This window comes from Zophobas morio, unplaced genomic scaffold (assembly GCF_036711695.1).
Source record: "Zophobas morio isolate AGI-343-1 ecotype UQ-CSIRO unplaced genomic scaffold, CSIRO_AGI_Zmor_V1 ptg000006l, whole genome shotgun sequence".
Lineage (NCBI taxonomy): Eukaryota > Metazoa > Arthropoda > Insecta > Coleoptera > Tenebrionidae > Zophobas > Zophobas morio.
In genome coordinates this window covers 6,045,559-6,055,220 of record NW_026972111.1, presented here as the reverse complement: position 1 = coordinate 6,055,220, position 9,662 = coordinate 6,045,559, and positions in this window count along the sequence as shown.

The following is a 9,662-nucleotide window of genomic DNA, read 5'->3' as shown; positions in this document are numbered from 1 at the left end:
ATATAATCTCCTCGATCACATGGTCTTGAAAATTAGCTGGGTTGTAATTTCCATAACATTAGCTGCTTTAACACTAAGCGACCTCTGTATCCTAATCGTCTTCTCCAATCCAGCACGATCAGGCATGAAAAGTGTTACCTCAAAATGTGAATTTGGTATCCTCGGAGTTTCGTACTCCTCCAGCCTTTTAGACCTGTCTTCCCCATAACGATTACGTGGAGACCAACTTCTTCTCGATCTACTTCTTCTGGATCTACTGCATCTAGATCTATGGTGGGGCGAATAGCTTCGACTCCGCCCTCTGCAAAAAACATAAAACATCCCTTGATTTATTTAATATGCACTAGAAAAAAGCATTGACAAACCTGATGGCAGGGATAACGGTAAGCTGCTGGGTTTTCTGTTAACATATGAACTTGATGTTCTCTTTATACATAATTTTGTTTGCAGCATGCTGCAACGTTTTAGTAATTGAAGTATACGAGTCTTCCCACACCGTGTGTTTCCCTACTAGTGCAACAATCACTCCATACTTCAGATGGTAAATACCTTCTGTGAGCTCTATCCATTGTTTTATGTATTTTTTTACGAAATAAACCCATACGCCGCCTCGGTACGACGCCGATGGGCCGTCGAGAACTTTCTGGTCTGTACGCCGATGATGACGCTTGCTTTTTTTTTTTTGACTCACTAGAATCAGGGATTTGCTCAGCGACGACTTTCTTCCTCCAAAGTATCCAAGTTCTCCAGTTTGCACACAATGACACAGCCAACAGCCTTAGGTACCATCTCGTATTCCACCTCCTCCATATTCTTGAAATCCAATTTATGAAATTCTGTTGGATCGAAATAAAAAAAAAAAACTTACTTGATGTCTCTGCAGTCGCAGTACTAGATCAGATGGCCTGGATGAGAGTGAGCATAGAGTGAGGAACGAACTGCTATTAGGGTAGAAGAACTGAGTTGCGCAGAACGCAAAAATTGCTTGAAAAACTCCGACCACCAATAAAAACTCATTTCGAACTGGTTGGACCGTGGAGGAAAGATATAATAAGCAAACGATCTTTGTCTTTAGTCTCCCACCCTAATTAGGCCCCTCCTATGAAAACCTCGCGAACCAAGATATTTCGAAATCACTTCTACCACCGAAATCGAAATGTCAAAGTGTCATTTTCATATGCAGAACTAGAATAGTACGTAAAAATGTACTGTGGATGTTACTATACAAAGTAACGTAAATACGACACTACCAAATCGCACTGCATCTGATAATATTAACATTTTGTCATGAACAGTTTATTTAGACTCAACAAATAAAAATGTCCTCGTCTCATCAGATTAAATCCGTGCAAAAAACGACCCTAGCGTTTTATTTGTTCACGAATATGGAAAAAAGTGAAGACTGATTATTTCTTTTGACGCTTCATAAAAGATAATGTTTACTTTGATAAAATGAGAAACAAAAATCTCTTGAAACAACGCGTCAGAGAGATTTATACAACATTAAACCCACAGTTTTTAGAGAATAAACTTCGACCAATTTTTTATTCACAAGAACACGATAATGACGTTGAGAAATAGTTTGTCTTGTTTCATCCCACGTGAAAACGGGTGTTTATTTTTTACGATTGGTTATAATTTTTCAACATGTCTAACTTACTCTTCTCTGGGATCAGCAGTAATTAATTATTATAGCTGTTGAAGTAAGATAGGCAGTTTCGTAAAGAATCCAAACTTTGTATTTACTTGTTAGTCTAAAATTTGATTTCAACGTTTCACGGACAGTGACCATAGTTTTACGATTCCAAACCATCTTCAAATCCTTCAGGTAAACATTTTGTTTGACCGCCACCTCATTTGCATACTTTCCCGTTTTTCTGAGTAAAGGTTTTCGAATGCATTTAATCTCTTCTTAGAGCCATAACTTTACCTGGTTTTGATGGTAAGCCGGAGTGCATAGTGTTTCCGAGTTTGGAAGAATTTCTAGTCGTTTGAATGAATTTATTTTAGGCAACTGTATTTTGAATTAAAACTGAAAAAATTACATACTGTATGTAGTCTGTATTTCATTATTTTGTGTTAAAAATGTATTTCTCATTTGTTTACTCATAACCACTGCATGAACCTTTATCTTCCGCCACCTGCATGTCATAAAACTGTCTTTTGTTCACCCTTCATAATAATTTTGGTCCTTCCAAGATTTCGAATACCTTCCAAGAACCCCAAAAACGGAAAAGTTTCCTACTGATAAGTTAATAATGTGAATGTCAGAACTGGGCGGACGAAATTTATTTATTCACACTACCCTAGTGTTATGTGACGGACTGGGAGTTGAACAACAGGTTTATGCCAAATTGCAGTTCAACTTTGCTATTATTATTAAAATATAAGAGTGTGTAAATAATGAGGTAAACACAGTCGATTTAAGCTGAACTATAGTTCCAGTAGCTGCAATTACTACTGTCCTCGTAATAAGGAAAACTCAGTCTGTCGTTAATTATAATGCAATACATAACTGAACAAGTTAATTATTATTAGGGATAAAGTTATCCAGATATAGATTGTTTTCAATTTTTTTGAAATGTAATAATAATGGTTTATGGTATTTAAAATACCATCTTACCATTGTTTAGTATTAATGGACCTCAGATTTATTACCCATTAGGATTATCTTTAAAGATGGATAGTACCTATACTGAAGACTACAATATAGAAAATGATGGTACCTATTTAAAATATGACAGCTTCGGTGAACATATGATTAAAAATGGCTTAGTATTAGTCACAAAACACTCTTATCAAATGCCTGTACTTTTGTGTATGGAACCACCATCACCAACATAAAATGCCAAAATTACTATTACAATCACCAAACCACCAGCTACTAAAAAAAACGTTAAATAAAAAAAATGTATCTGTACCTGTGGTATTAATTTTTTATCTAGATACAGATATTTTGTGCTTAAATTTGATTTTGTCTATATACAGGCTGGTCCATGAGTAATAAAGAGCCTGAATAATTTTGGAACGTGTCTTTGGCAGCCCGCCTTTATTCACAACGTTTTCCTGAAAGAAGAGCCTCTACAGATACCATATTTGAAAGCCTAGGAAGTTTCTTGAGGGAGAACTGGCTATCTACGAAAAAACCCCGAAGACGAACAGCTACCGGTGTTGAAAATGGAGTGGCAATTCTAGAAATGGTTAACGAAAATCCCCATTGCAGTCTACTATTAATTTATTATTTACCTTACAGGATTAATAAGATTCCCAGTAGGGGTACAAATTAACTTTATCTACATAATACAAATAAATCAATAAAAATAAATAAAATGCCTTCCATACATCTTTCATCCAGTCCAGTCCTCTTCCATCCTCGTTTATGATGATGATGATGTTTATTAACGGTGAAAAAAAAACCGATTACAATAATAAAAACATACAAAAGTTACAACACTAAATTAAAATCTTCCTGTGGATCGATGATTTAAACCTTGTGTAAGAAATTCCCACAAACTCAATTTCATTATAGATAAGTGTCAGTCTAGCAAGACGACTGACAGGCGATTGAAGCGCGTACAAAGTACGATGATATGGAATTAAAAGTAAGTGAGAATTTCTTACTTGACGAGATGGAACATGTATCATATCATAAATAAAATTAAAATATTTGAACAAGTAACAATACCAGACAATATTTTATAAACAAAACACATATCTATACTTATATAATAAAGCTGAAGCTGTTGTTTATTTGAACACGCTAATCTCAGAAACTACTGGTTCAAATTCAAAAAATCTTTTTGTGTTGGATAGTCCATGTATCATATCTACATATAGGCTATATAAAATCACGCTACGATCATTAGGAGCGAAGTAGCAATGAAAAATTCGGAAAAACGGGAAAATTATTCCTCCTTTGACAGCTTCCGTTGCTTACGCTGCTTAAACGGTTAAAGTTACGTAAAAATCATGTATGACGAAATTGTTCCCCTCTAAAAGTTCTAAAGAAAAGTCCGCGACAGCATATGTCTATCTTTTAAGGTCGAGTCAGTATAACCTTTTTTATGGTAATGAAATTTGTTCTAAAATAATAATGCATTATGTATAAAATTCTGGCGTCACAATGTTTGTAACCGAACTTCTCCGAAATGGGTAAAGCGATTTGTATGAAATTTTTTGTGTCTATTCGGTAGGTCTGACAATAGGTTGTAAACTATTTTTTAAACCCCTAAGTGATAAGGGTGGCCCACCCTAAAAAATTTTTGTCTATTTTTTGGACAAATTTTTTTATTTTTATTTTTTTAAGAATTGGCATCAAAAAATACACGTAACCCGAAATTTTCACCTTTCTACCACCAACCCCCATTTTTTAATCGTCTATATAATAAAAATCAATTGCTGTTCCTGTTAGTCTCGCTAGGACTCAAAAACGGCTTGACCGATTTGAAGAATTTTTTATATTACGGAGATGGTTTATAAATAAAAAAAAATAAGGAAAACTTAAAAGAACAGTTAAAAAATAAAAAAATTCTAAAAATTTTGTATGGGAATCGCCACGAATTAATTTCAATAGTTGGCGTTTCTGACGGACCTGTCGTCTTACTGACGTGTCATACAAAACTAATTCTTCCGTGCAATTGTGAAAAGTATATTGCATTTCAAATCGTTCTTTGTTTTTCGTAAAAAAATACGTCGTTTATTTTAAGAAAAGTCTTGGTTAAAGTGAATTTAATTACACATTGCGAAAGTTTGTTATTAATTTTGATCTGCCATTCTATTTACCTATATTCACTTTGTTGGTTTCGACAAAACCTCAACTATACCGTTATTCGAGGATTTAATTTGAAGTTTTCAATATTTTAAAATTCTCAAGACAAAATTTACAGATTTGATTGACTGTGAAAATAATTCTGTGTCGTTTTATGAAGTTCATTAAAATGCCGAGAAGACGACAACCTCACATAGGTCCACGAAGTCAATCAAATGTGCGACGAACTACCTCAGGTGCAAACCGCAATGATTTATTTCATGGGTAATTCGGATATGGAAGTTGATCAGCGTTGTGCTCATAATCAACATAATCAAACATTGAAGCGAGACATTGAGTGGTATGAATAAAACTGAGTAGATACTCATATTCGAAGTACGAAGTACCTACTTCATTATTACTCTTATATACCTGAGCATCTACTCTATGTACTGAGTACCTACTGGGAAACATTGTATCTCCCCGAACACAAACTGAACATCTACGCGTTTTGTGAGCATTTAATCTAGAAATGAGCATCGGCGTGGCAAATAACTGAGCTGTTGTAAGAGTGAATTTTAACTAAACATGGTGACTTTCATGAATGTGGAACGTCGTCAAAAGGTGCATTCAGTTTGAAAAACACATTAGGAGCAGGAATATCGAAAACTTTTCATGTAATTAACTTTTATTTATTCATAAATTGTGCAGTGCGTTTTTTCTAACACTGGCCATAGAGATTCCCATCTCAAGGTGTCTACCCCATACTAACTTATATTTTGGTGACTCGATTTTTGCCTTGATGGTTGAACACTGTCACTGTTGTCTTTTTTTGTTGTATCGAGATGCTACTTGAGCATCAACTGTTACTTACTGAAGTATTAGTATCATCTAGAAAAACTAGAAATATTTTGATTTGATATTCGAGTAGATACTTCGTATTTCGAGTATGAGCATCTACTGAGTTTTATTTATATCAACCATTGTCAAAAAATTGATCGAACGTTGTTTCGACAGAACTTCCTTCGCACCAAAAGTATAATGAAACATATTCAGCATTTTCGAGTTGAGTCTTTTCTTCACACAATTTTGTGATGACCTAATCAACATTTACTATCAACACGTAGATATACCACCTTGGATTGGTGCAGTGTAATACTAAAAATAACTGTATTGTATTCCCAAAATTATCTGCGAAAATCGAGTGAGCCATTCCATCAATTTTTTGGGGGGAATAAATAAATATTCTTAACAATTTACCATGCTTACAATAACTTTAAAACGTCTGCAAGATCTCAAAGTATTCATTTTTGCAACTCTTGAGTTATTCACTAAAATAAATTGACTGATCCATATATTTTTTTGAGTCACTGTAAAAGCAAATCTAAAAAATATGGATGCAGTGATAAATTAGGAAAATATACTGATGATATTTTCCACATTTTAGATAGGATTTATTTTGCAAAATCTTGAGATGACGTCTTCAAGTTTTTGGGCTTGATAAACAGATATATTTTGATTGAAAACCGACCATGTCAAACAGTAACTTCAATATTTCAAAATTCAGTTTTGCAATTCTTGATTCAATCAATAAAATAAATTGACTCAGTTATTAATTTTTTTGAGACACCCCCTATAAGCAAAACTAAAAAATATGAATGGAATGATAAATCACAAGTATAGTCTCATCCTATTTTGGACATTTTAGATAGGATTCATTTGGCAAAATTTTGGGCTGACGTCATCAATTTTTTGGAGGGGATAAGTAAATATATTTTGAATAAAAATTTATTATGCTTATCATATGTTTAAAACATCTGCAAGATTTCAAAGCATTCGATTTTGCAGATTCAAAATTAAGTTGTAGGTGAAACGGAGTTCACGGGGTCAGCTAGTCAAACATTATTCTTGTCTTAGAAAGTAACGTAAGCCCAAAATAACTTATTATCATAGTATAATTATAGTTATTGAAAAATATATTGAACTTATAGCACAGAAATTTGACGATTTTTTTTTTTTATTTTTTCAATTCTTTGACTGTGCATCTTATAATAAGGAGACCATATAGTAACACCGTATTCGAGGATTGAAGATTTGAGAACTCACTACAGGTTCTTTTTACTAATCCTAACATTTTATTTGCTTTAGAAACAATATTATTTATGTGAAAAGTAAAAGAGAGTTTACTATCAATAGTAATTCCTAAATCACAAAAACTGGTCACATTTTCAAGAAGAATAGAAACAATGTATAATTATAATGTTCAGAACATAATTTGCGACTAAATCTTAAAACCTTACACTTAGGTATCTTAAATTCTAGTCCATTTTTCTTACACCAAAATTCTAAAAAGTTCAAATCAGATTGTATCATATGACAATCAGAGGGGCAAATAATTTTTTTAAAGATTTTTAAATCATCTGCAGATAGTAAAAACTGACTAGATTTTATAACATCTTTGATATCATTTATAAATAGAGAGAAAAGCAAGGGCCCTAAATGGGAACCTTGCGGAACACCGGAAGATGGAATTATACATTTTGATTTAAACCCATTTATAATTACAAATTGCCTTCGATTACTTAGATATGAATCTATCCATGATAGTAAAGGATCACCAATTCCAATCTTAGCCAATTTTAATAGTAGAATACGAATATTCACCCTAACAAAAGCTTTTGCCAAATCAGTGTAAATACAATCAGTATCGTAACCATTTTCCATATTATTAACTATATAATTAGTAAATATCATTAAATTAGAAGTTGTCGAACGCCCTTTAAAGAAACCATGCTGTTCATCTAGGATGATAATTTTTACATGGAAAGACAAAATGTCACATGTAATTGAATCAAATATTTTGGCTATAGGTGAACCAATACTAATAGGTCTATAGTTTGAAATATCACTACGATGACCTTTCTTATAAATAGGTGTAACACAAGAAATTTTCCATAGCGTAGGAACTTTGGATAATTGTAAAGATCTTTTATATAATATTTGTAGGGGAAAACGTAAATTGTGAGCACATTGTTTTAAAAATAGTGATGGAATACCATCTGGACCTATTTTAACAGAAGAATCTAAGGAAAGTAATTTAGACAAAACAAGGCCGGTGGATATTTCAAATGAATTAATATCAACAAGATTGTCTTTCCAATTTGATGAACTCATATTAACATCAGTATCAGCTACCGTATATACAGTTTGAAAATAAGTAGCAAACAAATCTGCAATGGATTTAGAAGAATCAGCTATGATATCACCTAAGAACATAGAACAGGGGAACCCCACTGTATTAGATTTTGATTTCTTGACAAATGACCAAAAACCATTACTATTAACAATAATATTCTGCTCAACACTTCGAATATGATTTTTCCTACACAAGTTCATAGCCAACTTACATGTACGTCTAAGATCACAAAACTTTACGTAATCTGAATATAATCCAGTTACCTTAAAATTCCTATGAACTTCTTTTTTTTTTCACAATAAGAGATCTTGTATGGTTATCAACCCAATAAGGAAAATTGTTCTGAGTTTTTTTAACAAGAATAGGAACAAAACGAGTTATAAGAGAATTTATGTGAGAATAAAAATAATACATACAATCATCAGATAAAAAAAAAATCCATTATAAACCAATCAATTTGTTCCAGGTAGGTATTAATTACATCAAATGACGAGTTCTTAAAATCCAAATAAGATGTGTATATAGTACGATCTAGTAAAGAGGCAAGGATATGTCACTAATTTTAATAATAAAGGCAGGATGATTTATATCTTTTGGTAATAAGGATAAACATTCTTCAATGATAAGTGCAGTATTACTAAAGCTTAAATCCAAAATTACATCATTTCCATTCAATATAAAGTTGTATTGAAAAAGACCACTCACAGCGAAATTGTCACAAATTAATTCTTCAATCATTGAAACAACGTTAACAGGTATTAAATAATTACAATTTGTATCACTTTTCCAGCTCAATCCAGGCAAATTGTAATCACCAACAATACATACTGTAGTTTCAGGATAATCAGCAATTAAAGAATCAAACCAAAGATATATGGTCAGAATACACAGCTAAGGGTGAATTACGAGGAAAATACACAGTTCCAATTATAATTTGAATGCCATTAAACGAGATTAGTATCCAAACTTCTTCTCTTTGAAGAGTATCAATTTGCAGTAAAATAGAAGGAATATTCTTTATAACAGCTATCATTACACCACCACCAAGTTCTTTATTCGTCTCTAAAAAGGATCTATCCTTTCTGTAAACAACATGTCTATCATCTATAATTTCCCTATTAAAAAATGTGTCATTAAGCCAAGTTTCTGTTAATGAAATTATCGGATAGTTTTCGCACAATGCACTAGAATATAAATCACTGATTTTAGTTCTCAACCCTCTAACATTCTGATAATAGATAGTTAACTCTGAGTTTGATGATCTGGACGTTTTTGAAAATTTGATTGTCTTCGTACACTACGAGGACTAAAATATTTACGAACAGCAATACCGATTGGCCAAAAAGATGGATCCAAAACTTTTTCAATTAATGAGAAATCGATTGATAATTTAAAAGAACTGTATTTATCAGGGAACTTAAAATGTAATTGTTTGAGTTCAAAGGATTAAATATTGTCCATATTGTCATTTGCGCTACAAACACACTGTAATTTATTCCTAATATAATCTTCAATCCTACTAATATTAACCCCAGGATTTACTTTTGTGACATGAATGTCCCTTTTTCGTCGCCTAGTGACAGCAACAAACTCATTACTACGATCTTCAAGAGCATCTCCATTTTCATTGCTGACTTGAGAAGTACCAATTATCAAGGTCTTCATTACCCTCGTTTTACTGGTAGCATTGGTAATATTGGACTTAACTGGAGCATTTTT